At 41.1% G+C, this 12273-nt stretch overlaps 1 pseudogene; it reads right to left on the bottom strand.

The window, feature by feature from the left end:
* Positions 1-3068: 3068 nt before the first annotated feature.
* LOC111967946 (parvalbumin, thymic CPV3-like) lies at positions 3069-7887 on the bottom strand (annotated as a pseudogene).
* Positions 7888-12273: the final 4386 nt, after the last annotated feature.

Raw genomic sequence — 12273 nt, 5'->3', positions numbered from 1 at the left:
TTATCACAGCACTGGCAAACCATGGTTGACCAACTCCCTGAACAAATTGGCTGACCTTTAGACCATCTTAAGGTTCATGTTCATTCTAGTATTCTAAGGAACTAGCTCTGTCTGTCCATTCTAGTATTCTAATTCCCAATTCTATGGAACTAGCTCTGTCTGTCCATTCTAATTCCTAATTATTTGGAACTAGCTCTGTCTGTCCATTCTAGTATTCTAATTCCTAATTCTATGGAACTAGCTCTGTCTGTCCATTCTAGTATCCTAATTCTATGTTACTAGCTCTGTCTGTCCATTCTAGTATTCTAATTCCTATGGAGCTAGCGCTGTCTGTCCATTCTAATTCCTAATTCTATGGAACTAGCTGTAACGGCTGTCTAATGCCTCCTCCTCGGATGAGGAGGAGTAAGGGTCGGACCAAAACGCAGCGTTGAATGAAGACATAATGAATTTATTTACAGACAGACGAAGACGGTAAAACTCTTAAACGAACTACAAAACAACGTAGACAGACCTGAACTTGAGAACTTACATATACACGAAGAACGCACAAACAGGTACAGACTACACAAACGAACGAAACCATGTGGTAGACACAGGAACAATCACCCACAAACAAACAGTGAGAACAGCCTACCTTAATATGGTTCTCAATCAGAGGAAACGTCAAACACCTGCCTCTAATTGAGAACCATATCAGGCAACACATTTAACACAACATAGAAACACTTAACATAGAATGCCCACCCCAACTCACGCCCTGACCAACTAAACACATACAAAAACAAGGAAAACAGGTCAGGAACGTGACACTAGCTCTGTCTGTCCATTCTAGTATTCTAATTCCTAATTCTATGGAACTAACTGTCTGTCCATTCTAGTTTTCTAATTCCTAATTCTATGGAACTAGCTCTGTCTGTCCATTCTAGTATTCTAATTCCTAATTCTATGGAACTAGCTCTGTCTGTCCATTCTAGTATAGTCTTTCCAACAAGAAACTGAGAGGCCCTGGATACTGTAACCTTAACCTGCACCCTCTGTCACCTCCCTTTGTGTCACCTCAATTTGCTTTAAATCTTTAAAGCGTCAATCAGGAGTTGAAACAATAACGTGTCCTCCCCACCCCTGTTTCTGTAAAAGCTGAGGAATAGGGCTGGAGAAGTGTTACCACACTCAAATTCATAAACAGAGGTATGGATGCAAGGAATGATCAGCCATGATGTATAGTCGAATGTATAGTTTTGTTTGCTATATTGTTTATGTTTACTTTGTTTACAAACATTTCAGTGAAACACGCTTATATTTTGGATTCTGATGGGGTATGACAGTTGAACTAAGCTCATGGGGCATTTATTGTATAAGTTATATACTTCAAGAATCAATGGGTACATTTAATTAATTCAGAAGTCCAAAAATGGATGAAGCAACTGCAGATTGCCCCTTTAACACTGTTATTCCAGATCTACTCCTGGACAAATGTCCAGATCTTAGTTATCTTTGTTCTCTTTATTATTTTGGTTAGGTCAGGGTGTGACGAGGGTGGTTTGTGTGTTTTTGTCTCGTCTAGGGTGTTTGTACTGTCTAGGTTTTTTTTTGTAGATTTATGGGGTTGTGTTCATTCTAGGTGTTTATGTAAGTCTATGGTTGCCTAGATTGGTTCTCAATTAGAGGCAGGTGTTTATCGTTGTCTCTGATTGGGAACCATATTTAGGCAGGCATGTCCTTTGGGTATTTTGTGGGTGATTGTTTCCTGTGTCAGTGTTTGTGCCACACGGGACTCTTTCGGTTTGTTCACGGTTTTGTGTTCATGTTCAGTTTTCCCTATTAAAATATGGACACCTACCACGCTGCGTATTGGTCCGATCCTTGCTACACCTCTTCAGAGGAAGAAGAGGACGACAGCCGTTACAACAAACAATGAGCAAGATCCCTTTATGAATTATTGACTTTTCTATCAATCACAAAATAAGGTTTCTATTGTTCTGATGAAACTGAAGAATAAACAAGGTTATTTTCAGTAAACTATTAATACATGAATCACCTAATTATCAAATATTCAAATAAATATATAAAAACAAATCTTCTAAATTCAATGGAATAATTTTATGCTCAGTGTTGATCATTAGCCCTTTATGACAGCTGTCCCAAAAACATACACACACACACACACCTAATGTGGTGTAGCCGACACAAGGTGTTACCCAATATAGCTAGAGATAGACTGGTAAGGTCACCGTCTCACTTTTACTAGATACTTACTCTAAACACTGAGGGAAATACAACAGAACAGCTCTTTACACTTGATTGACAGAAACAGCAGGCAAGGTTTTCACTTACTCCTTTGACCCAGTTGTCTGAATGGGCACCTCAATGGTATCTTGTTTTTCGTTTAATGTGCAGTAGCTCTATGTATAGGTGGGATGTTGCTGGGAAACCAACCTGAGCTGGCGATGATGCTAACCATTGTAAACATGATGTGAGCTTTACACAGCTAAGACAGACCACTGGGTCATACAAGCTGTAGTGTATTCATAATGTGATTCGGATGGACAGAACCGTGTTACACAATGTTACAACTAACATAGCAGCTCTCCATGTATGTTAACATTTTAGGTAACACTAAGTAACAAAGTAATAGTGCATTAAATTGATTTCCAGTCAGGATTAGCAGAAATTCTACATTTAATTATGCACTCTCTCAAGGGTTATGTGCACATTCAGTTCATTGTAACATATAGCACTTCCTTACATGGCATCTATTGTATGGTTACAATACAGGAATTTAACAGATGCAAATGTTCAGCAGTTGTGTTTGAAAGAAAAATGCAATTCGCCACAATAAGTTACAATGTGTTTATTCATCTTTTTGATTGACAATGTAGTGTGCATTGGAAGGAAATATGGGGCGACGCAGCTATACAACCTCCTAGAACGTGATCAAAAGGCAAGTAAAAATGGTTTCATGGATGAATAAGAGAGGGGCTCTGAAAAAATAAAACAATTTATTTGCCTTTTCTTTCAACAAAGAAAAACAATTTCCTGGGAATGGAGGTTGCTGTAGGCTTGAGGAAGTTGACTGGAGTCTGGAAGTTGGAGGCTGAGGCTGGAGGAAGGAGAGGAGAATGAACACCTGCTGCTCTCCAGGCTCCCATGGAACTCTCAGGACTGGACCATGATCAGGAATTCTGTGGCAGGAGAGAAAGATTCTGAGATGAGTTCCAATTATGGATTAGAATATGAACATTCAGAGATGAGCGACATCAAAACAGCCTTTTGGAAATGTTGGTCATTATCTAAATCACTTGAACAGAAAGCCTATAACTAAACCCTCTTTGGCCTACATATGAAACAGTATGGGTTCTTTAATGAGAATTCACCATTAGTGTTTTGGTTGCTGTGTTTTGTCTGGTTTGAAAGCATAATCTACGCAATTTACATGATTGGATTACAATTTGCAATATGACCAAAAATATTAATGTAAATCAGTTTGTAGCTTATTCGCAATCCAACCTTGTAATCATCTTATGCATACCATCATGTGCATACATTAGTGTTTTTCACAGAATGAATTTGCTCCCTTGTCAAAAATATGTGGGATTAAGCAGAACAACATCGAATTCAAACCTTACATAATACAAACACTTGTAAAAGGTATTTTTTGTTTGTTATTCCTTCAACAGAGGGAAGTGCCAAAAAGCTGACAAAATGACCCTGAACCAAATAGTTGGTTTGGAACCAGAGATTGAAATAATGTTTAGACGCTGTCTAATTCCTTCATCCGGTTATGCAATCCCAGCCCAGCCAGTCTATGCAGCCCTAGATATTGCTAAAATCTGGCTGGTAGCCATTAATATAGCATCTGGAGGACCAGACCAGGGTTCAAATAGTATTTGAAATCTTTTGATTACTTTAGCTGTGTTTGATTGAGCTTGTCTGGGGTATTGGGATCAATGGAATAGACCCAAAAGTGCAAACTTCGCCCATCTGGCACTCCATGTAGGCTCAATCAAACGCTAAAAGTATATGAAAGGTTTCTAATACTATTTGAACCCTGGTCTACTGGAGGCTGTGACTTCTGGATCTCTGCTTGCCAATGAGGCCAACTAGCATTGCCATTAAGAGCATCTGTATAAGCTCCACAATTTGTTTTTGTCACCCTCACAACCTAGCACAAAACATACGGGAATATAGACACACGAGCGCACAAACACTACTCTATATACAGTATACTCTACAAGGGCTGTCCCAATGCCTTCCTCTTGACCTGAAACATCTAGTGTCTCTACCGCTCATCCTCTATCCATACTCTCTTCTGCCAACTCAGGGCCCTTACTAAAAGCCATACATCTGAGTTGACAGTGGTCAGGGCGGATTACAACTCTAAAGAGCATAACGTTAATCTCATATTACAAAATACACATAGCCATACATTGCCATACATATGAAGAAAGACCTAGTCATGGCCAACGCCAAGTTTGTGAATGTTGGCTTAGATTCAATAGTAGTCTTCCACACAAGAACAGGAAAGAACTTTAAACTATTTGATTGAAATTTTAGCCTTCTTTATCTTTTCTCTTGGAAAACCGTCAAAACCAAGAGACTCCCAAAATGTATAGTGGATCTCAGAGAGTCTTGGTCTTCTGCTCATCAAAATCCCGACAAGGAAATACGAACAGCCTTACCAATTGGCTCATGATAATACCCCAGCCTGCAGGTTATTGCAGAAAGCCACTCACCTTCTACTCCGATCTTGCCATCGTTGTCATCATCAGCTGCAGACAGGAAAGCCTTTACACTCAGCGTCCGTCAGCGTCCGCGCCCCGGGGACAAACCGTTGCAGGAAGAACCTAGGGAAGTACACACACACAAACAGAGTACACACAATCATAATACACACCACACATATACAAGCATTATGTGAGCCTTACACATACTGTACCATGTGTCTGTCACACACACACACACACACACACACACACACACACACACACACACACACACACACACACACACACACACACACACACACACACACCCCACACACCCACCCACACACACACACACACACCACAACACACACACACACACACACACACACACACACACACACACACACACACACACACACACAACTTGTGTTCCAGCACAGCCCTTTTAGGCATAAAGGTTATTTGGTTCCAGTTTAACAAGGATTGAAAGTAATACAGCTAGGTTATATAGCCGAAACATCAAATGTTCTACTCTCTGGCACAATGCTCAGCCTGGTCTCTTGCCAGCTTTGTAACAATATAGTCTTTTTTTTGCTGCACAGTCTCTATATGCATTCTCATAGGAGGTGAGGGAAAGTGAATTGAGTGAAAACTCTGCTATACTGCATCCATCCATGAACTCAATTGCACTTGGGTCATACAGTTGGTGTCCTAAGTTCAGCTGGCTGGCACATTTATATAATGTAGATAGCGCATTATATAATGCAAATATATAATAATTATAGTTTTTTACCCATGGATTATAGTCAGGCTTAATGGTAGCCTTCCATTAAAATGACAGGGGAGTGGAATTGTAGAATTTGATCTCATTGACATTTGTTGCGCTTGCAACAGAAAATAGGTCATTGTATTAAATATTATTAAGTCTCCTGTCACTCAGCATACATTTCGAAATGCTCTCTGTGGTTCTGATGGCTCACCAGGTTGCCGCCGGCACAGTTGGTGGTCCTGTGTGGATTATCTGCTAAGAGTGTGCCGCTGACAAAGCCAAGGTCATGGGTTCAATTCCCACAGGGATAAAGTAATCTTCATAAAAATGTATGGTATGTGCTCACTCTACTGTGAGTTGTTATGGGTAAAAGCATCTGCTAATTGGAACAGTTGTAGCTTTGAATCCCACCGGGGCCACATATAGCCAAATGAATTTATGTGTTAACGGTAAGTCACTTTGAATAAAGGTGTCAGTAAAACGCCCATGTATTATCATTACAGGAAGCACAGGAAAGTGTTCCTCCGTCTAAAGGATTACTCCAAATGTCATACTTGAGCTCTGACTCCTCGAGGAAGCCACTGTTGTCATCGTCAAGGATCTGGAAGACATCTTTGACTTCTTTGGGAGACTTGGAGGTCAGGCCACACAGCTGGGAAAACTTCTTAAAGCTGAAGGAGTCTGGGGCTGAAGGGAGTGAGGGAGAACACATGCACCCATAAATGAACCAATGCATGCACACAGCGCGCATACACACCCGGGTTAGAGTTCAGGCAAGGTTGACTCCCTGATGAGCTTAAAAGATAGCGTGGTGCAGTCCAGACTGGAGATTTATCCCTGTGTGTCTCTCTCTTTACAGGCTGGCACACAGACACTCTTCTTAAAGAGTCCTTTTCACCCCAGCATATGGACTAAACCCATCCTCAGGATGCTAAATTCTAGTGCAATAGTCTGTGGGCGACTGCCAGCCTACTACTGAGTAGGAAGCACTCTCTTCTGACTAACAATAACTCTCTACAGTACATGATCATAGTCTGTTACAACCCTACCATCTCTCTCCTCTCTCTGTTTTTCTCTCATTCTCTCTCTCATTCTCTGTCATTCTCTCTCTCTCTTTCTCAATAACTCTATCAGGCAGTCCTGAGGTAAGACCTACCTTGGAACTCCTTGACGGCATTCTCAATAGCCTCCGCGGAAAGGATAGAAGTGAGTGACATATTAATCCTATTGGACAGAGGAACAACGGAGTAAATTATTCACACACACACACACACACACACACACACACACACACACACACACACACACCCACACACAGGCTGTTCAAAGAGTCAGGTCCAGTCTATTCATTTAGAGAATATCAATCAGTAATCCCAGACTGCATTCATTGAAAAAAGCAGCTGGATTACGTAAGGATGTACAGTAGGCTATGCCAATAATAATGCCTTGATACGAAATGTATCTTAACATAAAATAAATAAATACAATGTATGCAATGTTACACAATGCAAGGCAATGCTACACATCAATTTCTTAAGAATATTCTTCTGAATATTTCTCAAATCAATTCATTTCAAGTAACCACAACAAACAACACTGCACTGAATTGAACAACACATAATACGTTCAAACCTACCTATATTTCCCTCTCTCTCCCTACGAGACTTTGATTTCTAAAACCGACTGCTTTAGTTTGTTTTTCTCTGTCAACCTCTTCCCTCTCCTTGCTCTGATAATCTGTTGATGTCAATTTGACTGATGTTGATGTCCCTGTTCTGTCTGCTTTAGCGTAATCTGGCTGCTCGATACGATTCGTCTGATGTAAACGATTTGAAATTACCTGGCAAAAATGTTACTGTCGATAAACACGCAACAACATTTATGGAAGCAGATGCGTAATTGTGACTACAAAGTGGATTAAGAAAGGTATTGGCTACTTCTGGAAAACCATAAAACAAAAATCCTGTTAAAATCACAAATTCCGAGAAAAATGACCTAAGAGTTTCAGCCAGGTAAATGGACCTGCAACTTCCTCTGCGGTGTATCATCTGAGCCGCACCTGAGCATCACTCACTCGGTCGGCAAAGTAACCACACGCACACATCACACCAAAAACTCGATCAGTCCTTTATCCTACTCACCGCTTTGATGATCTTGCCTCGCCGGTGCCCAAACCAGAATATATATGTAAGGCTTTGTGGTGACTGATGACTGCCGATTAGAATTTATATATGGACTGGAAACACAGAAAATCTGCGATGCTTGAGTTACCTGTCCGTGTATCAAATTCTCACAGCCAGGCCACTTCCGAATTGCTTACCTAACTAATTAACCGTTAACCTACTATTTAAATATTTGCCTTGACTGGTTGATGCGTGTAAATACTGAAACCTGTACCGCCCTTTTGCTATAGCAGGCAGACAAGAGTTTTACGCATCTCTCTCTGTCTCTCACTCTCTCTCTCCCCCCACCACGTGTAAATATACATATTTGACCTATAGTCTTATTGGTAACAAATTATGTAGGTATTTAACATTGATAAATAATATTAACAAATCATCAATAGAAACACTTATTGACAGATCCATTAGAAGATAAAAATTGGCATTGCCCAAGTAGTCCCAAAATATTAATTCCCTGTCACGTTCCTGACCTATTTCTGTTAGTTTTTGTGTGTTAGTTGGTCAGGACGTGAGGTTGGGTGGGCATTCTATGTTTTCTGTTTCTGTGTTGGTTTTTGGGTTGCCTGGTATGGCTCTTAATTAGAGGCAGGTGTTTGGCGTTCCTCTAATTAAGAGTCATATTTAGGTAGGCGTTGTCACAGTGTTCGTTGTGGGTGATTGTCTTCCGTGTCTGTGTATTGTTTGCACCATACGGGACTGTTACGGTTTGTTCGGTTTGTGTAGTCTTTTTGTCCTATTCGTGCGTTCTTCTTGTTTTATGTAAGTTCGTCGTATAGGTCTGTCTACACCGTTTGTTGTTTTGTTAGTTTAGTTAAGTTCGTGTTTTCGTTTAATAAATATGTGTTCAAACTCCACTGCGCCTTGGTTCGATCAATACTCCTCCTTTTCGGTAGAAGAGGAGGAGGACCGCCGTTACATTCCCCTACTATTCTATCAAAAACCAAGTGGGAGCAGATGGGGCCAGATTATCTGATACACTATATACAAAAGTATGTGGACACGCCTTAAAAATGTGTGGATTCAGCTATTTCAGCCACACCCATGCCGACAGGTGTATAAAATCGAGCACACAGTCATGCAATCTCCATAGACAAACTTTGGCATTAGAATTGCCTGGTCATAGGATGCCACCTTTCCAGCAAGTCAGTTCATCAAATTTCTGCCCTGCTAGAGCTGCCCCGGTTAAGTGCTGTTATTGTGTAGTGAACATTTCTAGGAGTAGCGCATAAAAATTGTCTGGCCTCGGTTGCAACACTCACTACCGAGTTCCAAACTGCCTCTGGAGGGAACTTCAGCACAATAACTATTCGTCGGGAGCTTAATGAAATTGGTTTCCATGGCCGAGCTGCCGCACACAAACCTAAAATCACCATACGCAATGCCAAGCATTGGCTGGAGTGGTGTAAAGCTAGCCGCCATTGGACTCTGGAGCAGTGGAAACGCATTCTCTGGAGTGATGAATCCCGCTTCACCATCTGGCAGTCCGACGGACAAATCTGGGATTGGCAGATGCCAGGAGAACGCTAGCTGCCCAAATGCACAGTGCCAACTGTAAAGTTTGGTGGAGGAGGAATAATGGTCTGGGGCGGTTTTTCATGGTTTGGGCTAGGCCCCTTAGTTCCAGTGAAGGGAAATCTTAACACTGAAGCATACAATGACATTCTAGATGATTCTGTGCTGCCAACTTAGTTGAAAAAGAGTTTGGGGAAGGCCATTTCCTGTTTCAGCATGACAATGCCCCCATGCACAAAGCAAGGTCCATACAAAAATTATTTGTTGAGATTGTACAGAGCCCTAGTGTATATGGCCATGTAGTGTATATCTTAAGCTCAGTACTTAGTGCAAGTGGTTTAAGGCTACTGTACACATTATTTTACTGTTTTAGACTTGCTTATTTCAAAAGGTGATTTTAGTTTATGAACATGCAGGAAATGGTTAGAATAAAACAGTATGAAATGTTTGCGCTATGTACTGAATCTCTTTACTGTATGGCCTTGTTAAACTCTCAGGCTACCAAACAGTGTTCAATTTCCCTGTAAAGGTGAATAGCCCACACACAGTATTCTTCCTTGTGAAGATAAATTCACTCAACCTGCACTGTGCTGGTGATTCCACCTGGTCGCTATAACAACCAGCTTGGCTGCGGTGAGGGATGTGTAACATAGCAGTGGAGGCTCTCAAAACATCAGACGCAGCAGCAGTATCTCTCATGACTTGATTTAGTCAGGACAAAATGAAGGTGGAGGGAAGATACATATATAATGAGGACCAAGGGAATTATTATTCTCCATTATACTCGACCCCAAACCCAGTCCAACCTTTTACCAACCATTAATCTCTTGATTGACAGATCTTGTTACATGATGGGAATCCTGATGATAAGTGAAAATACGTATGTAAAGGCCAAAAACCAATTGCACAGCTATGTCATGGAAACTGGACTGCATAACAGGTTTGTGAAACTTACATCACAAAAAGACAGCTTTATTCAATGCCAGACAGTGCCTCTGGCTTCAGATCGTTTGACTTGGACACTACCTAGTGTTTTTTTGCTGCTAATGCAGAGCCCTCAACATGGCGCCTGAATCAAACTGGAATCAATGTGGGGTTTAGAAATTAAATAGAAATCAGACTCATCCCTTATTGATATTTAATAAGCATATATAACAGTGAATAATTGGCCATGACTCCTTTGAATATTTCGGGGGCAATTTTGGCCTACTAATGTGGTTCTTGTGTTGTGTATAGTTTTTCTGTCTTTAGCCTTGTAGGCCTACACTAGAGGCACGGGTTATTGTTCACTGGTCATGTGTACCCTATAGGCACACAGGTGACCAATAAGTAGGGATGCACAGACCATAGAGATAGATAGAGGACTCAAGTGCCCAAAAGCCCATTTTAGCAGGGGCAGCACCATTGAGGACTTTCACCATTTTGAAGTACTCAACTGGGTGGGACTTCTTATGGGTTAAAGAAAGATCATATAATGCCATTCAGTTCACCAGGAGAAATCAGCCAATGAATTACACTCGTGAGCAAACATTCCATAACTGCAACTTTGGCTTTATAACGGTTCCAAAAACATCCTCCAGGTGGCAGTATATACCCTTTCAGTTTGTTTACCAACATAGAAGTAGTAGAAAGAGATAATTGACTGTTTCAAAATGGAGATGGCCCTAATAGCGCTGCCCATGCTCTCACAGACGCCATAACGGGACAGATATAGAACATGTTCCACTGCCCAGAGATTGCTGACGAATGCCAGATCTTGCAACGCCTGGATAGGTATTTTACATATCAGCTAACCACATCATATGTTATAGCAATCCGGACGGCACAGCCGATGACGTTGCACACAACCATTGGTTGATGCATGCAACGTTTGAGCTGGGGAACACGATCACAATGTTGCATCCTCTAACTATCTCTATGGCACAGGCATAGATGATAGAAACAGTGTTACATTCCATAGGCCGTTTTTCTGGTTGGTGCATGGTAGAAATAGACCAGAACTGTGAACATTTTTTTCAATGGTAAAAGGCCTTTTTGCATCATCTTTATAATCCACCATCTTTGGCACATGTTTGGAGAGCCTAGTAATTACATCTGCCTGTATGAAATTGTTGCAGTCTGTTTTTAAAATCTTTGCTGATAATAAATGGGCAAAGATAGCGTCTGGAAAGTTATGTTTTGCATGCGTTTATGGACATTTCATTTGCAATCCCACCTGTAGAGTTGCTATCAGGAACTATTGACTAGGTTAGAATTTACCTCTCGAGGAAATTGGCTTAGTTTATGGACATTGGATTGAATCTTTCTCCTGCAACTGATTAGTCTGGCTGACACCTAACTCAAAGTCCTCCTGACTTTAGAGTCTGGAAAGACTATTTTTATGTTGTCAGTACGATACATTGATAATTATGGGGGCTGTGCTTTTACAGGTTGGTTCTCCTCTGGACTTTCCCACTCAAACAGCCACAGGCACAGCCCCACACAACCCCAGAGTGGTCCCCCCTTCCATTACTACTGTTGGATTTTCAAATCCAAACAACAAGAGGTCTCACACACCAGAAGAAAAATACATTTGAGAGAACTAATCAATGCTTTTGCTCAATTTTCTGAGTGAATATTGCATTAATAAACAGCCTGCTGTCCAGACGAGTAAGTCACAGCTCTTCCTGTGTGGTCACTTGGGTCGCGTCAGCCAGGCTGGCAACTGATTACAACTGCCATGGAATTATTACTGATGAACAAATCTCTTTTGCCAAAACTCATGAATGGCAGCGGTGGATTGAAGGACGGTAGGGTATGTGCACAGGGGCCGCTGTAAAATGTGAATTTGCAATCCCACCTATGCTAGAGTGACGCTCTCTATTGGCTATCAGGAAGATCTATTCTGTCTTAGTGACTCAGAAATATACATGACTGGAGGTGTAGCCACTTAATGTTAGTTACTATATGACACATGACTGTTCCAGTTCTCAAAAGAAAATCAATGGACAACCATTGATCTCTCATCTCCTCATCTTAGTTACTATGTGTTGATATGTTTGCTGATAAATAGCTGCTATTTATCATGTAAGAGGATGCTTAACAATATACTCTCTTCGCA

The sequence above is a fragment of the Salvelinus sp. IW2-2015 genome, linkage group LG8, assembly GCF_002910315.2.
Source record: "Salvelinus sp. IW2-2015 linkage group LG8, ASM291031v2, whole genome shotgun sequence".
NCBI lineage: Eukaryota > Metazoa > Chordata > Actinopteri > Salmoniformes > Salmonidae > Salvelinus > Salvelinus sp. IW2-2015.
Note: the sequence above shows the minus strand (reverse complement) of the source record. Positions and strands in the feature narration are given on the sequence as shown.